Here is a 2,500-nt window from a genome sequence, read left to right as displayed (position 1 = left end):
GCAGGCTAGGTTTGGACAAGATATTGGCCATTTTAAAATATACTTTTTTGATATACATATAATTCTAATACAGTGAGTCCAATATGTATTTGATCCCTTGCTGATTTTGCCTGTTTGCCCACTAATAAAGACATGATCAGTCTAGAAATGTATGATAATATGTATTCAAACATGGAGAGACAGAATATCAAAAAGAAATTCCAGAAAATAACTTAAAATAATATATTTTAATTTATTTGTATTTAATTTAGGGTAATAAGTATTTGACCCCTCTAGCTAAAGAAGATAAAGTGCTTTGTGGCAAAGCCCTAGTTGTCTAGCACTGAGGTCAGATGCTTCTTTTAGTTGATGACAATGTTTGTGCATATAGTAGAAAATATTTTTGCCCATTTTTCTTTGCAGATTATCTCTAAAACATTAATAGTTTGTGTCTGTAGCTTGGCAAATGGGAGGTTCAGTTCTCTCCATAGAATTACTATAGGGTTAATATTTGGAGACTGTCTAGGCCACTTCACGACTTTAATATGCTTCTTATTGAGCCACTCCTTCGTTGCTTTGACTGTATGTTGTGTATTATTGTCATGTTGGGAGATTCAAAAATGGCCCACCCTTCAGTGTAGTGGTGGAGGGAAGGACGTTTGCACTCAGGATTGCACATTACATGTCTCCCTCCATCCATTCGTTGACGATGTGAAGTTGTCCTTTGCCTTGGCCAGACAAACACCCTCAAACCATAATGATACCACTTTCATGCATGATGGTGAGGAGGGTGTTCTTGGGATCATAGACAGCAGTACTCTTTCTCAAAACACATTGAATTGTGTTAATGCCAAATAGCTTGATTTTGGTTTCATCTGACTACAGCACCTCCTTATCATATCCTAAACCAGCCTGATGTCCGTTGGCAAACCTCAGGTGGGACTGCACAGGTTCATTCTGAAGTAGAGGTACCATGTGTGCACTACAGGATTTTAAACCTCTGTGGCATTAAGTTCTACCAGTAGTTTTCTCAGTGATTTTGGTCCCAGTAGCTTTGATATCATTGCCTAGTTCATCCCGTACAGGTCTAGGGTGCTTTCTTTCTGTTCTCATGGTTATCAAATCCCTACAAAAGCTCAAATCTTATATATAGAACCCCAGACAGGCTGATGGATAGTCATTTTGTATTCCTCTCATTTTGGAAGAAATGCATCAACAGCTGGGTCATTAATACCCAGTCTCTTTCTTGTGGCTTTGCAGCCCATTTAATCTTTGTTCGGGTCTAAAATCTTGTCCCTGATATCATTTGACCGCTCTTTGGTCTTTCCCATGATGGTGAGGTTGGAGTGTGACTGATTCACTCATACTATGGACTGATTCTGCTGATTAAATGTGTCTTTTATGCATGTTAGTATGTACAGGTGTCTTTCATTCAGATGACAAGTTGATCAGAAGTGCCCATCTGGTCTGTGGGCCCGGAACTGTAATCAGTTGGCAGGGGATCAAATACTTATTTTGCTCGATGAAATGGAAATAAATTAATATATATTCTCTTAAGTTAATTTCTGGATTTTCTTTTTGATATTCTGTCTCTCCATATTATAATACATATTATCATAACATTTATTGACTGATCATGTCTTTGTTAGTAGGCAAACCAACAAAATCAGCAAGGGATCAAATACTTATTGGACTCACTGTATATCATATATAATAATTCATACTCAGATATTTTTTGTATTCCATGTCGTTTGTGGGATGTGAAGAGCCAGAAAAGATCTTTCAAACAATATCCAACGACAAAACCATCTCTGTGGGATTTAAATTGACTGTCAGTGTCCTACCCTCTTAATTAGCCTACAACTTTCTCAGTCCATTGCTCCCTTAATATGAGTGCCAGGTTCATGCAAATGCACTTCTAAGGTCCTACCTTGCCACTAAAAAGGCACACTAAGTTTTATTGGAATCTGGGTCGTTCGGGCCCCAAAGTGACTGACTGAACGTGAAATGGCACACATATATCTTGTGAAAAAATATTGTTGAGAGAGAGAGAGAGAGAGAGAGAGAGAGAGAGAGAGAGAGAGAGAGAGAGAGAGAGAGAGAGAGAGAGAGAGAGAGAGAGAGATTTAAAAAATCCTTTATTTTTACACCGTTTACTCATAGTACATTATCACAATACATCCATTACAACCCCCTTATATCCTCATAACCAGGGGAGAGAGAGAGAGAGAGAGAGAGAGAGAGAGAGAGAGAAAGACAAAGAGAGAGAGAGAGAGAGAGAAAGACAAAGAGAGAGAGAGAAAGAGAAAGACAGAGACAGAGAGAAACAGAGACGGATAGAGATTTGATGAGGTATCTGAATGTCCTTTATGTGACATGCTGCTGGAATGGCACTGACACATTAGGGCTGGAGGCAACAAGTGAAAGACAGAAGAGAGCAGAGGACATGGGAGAGGTACTCGATAGTAGTAGGAAGGAAGGAAGGAAGGAAAGAAGGAGGGAAGAAATGCAGGAAAGGATG

At 39.0% G+C, this 2,500-nt stretch overlaps 1 protein-coding gene across 1 annotated transcript in view; it reads right to left on the bottom strand.

Annotated features, from left to right (window-relative positions):
• Window positions 1–2,500, bottom strand: part of nbas (NBAS subunit of NRZ tethering complex) — a 269,476-nt gene that overhangs the window by 140,014 nt on the left and 126,962 nt on the right. The window lies entirely within an intron of this gene.

The sequence above is a fragment of the Engraulis encrasicolus genome, chromosome 18 (assembly GCF_034702125.1).
Source record: "Engraulis encrasicolus isolate BLACKSEA-1 chromosome 18, IST_EnEncr_1.0, whole genome shotgun sequence".
Lineage (NCBI taxonomy): Eukaryota > Metazoa > Chordata > Actinopteri > Clupeiformes > Engraulidae > Engraulis > Engraulis encrasicolus.
Note: the sequence above shows the minus strand (reverse complement) of the source record. Positions and strands in the feature narration are given on the sequence as shown.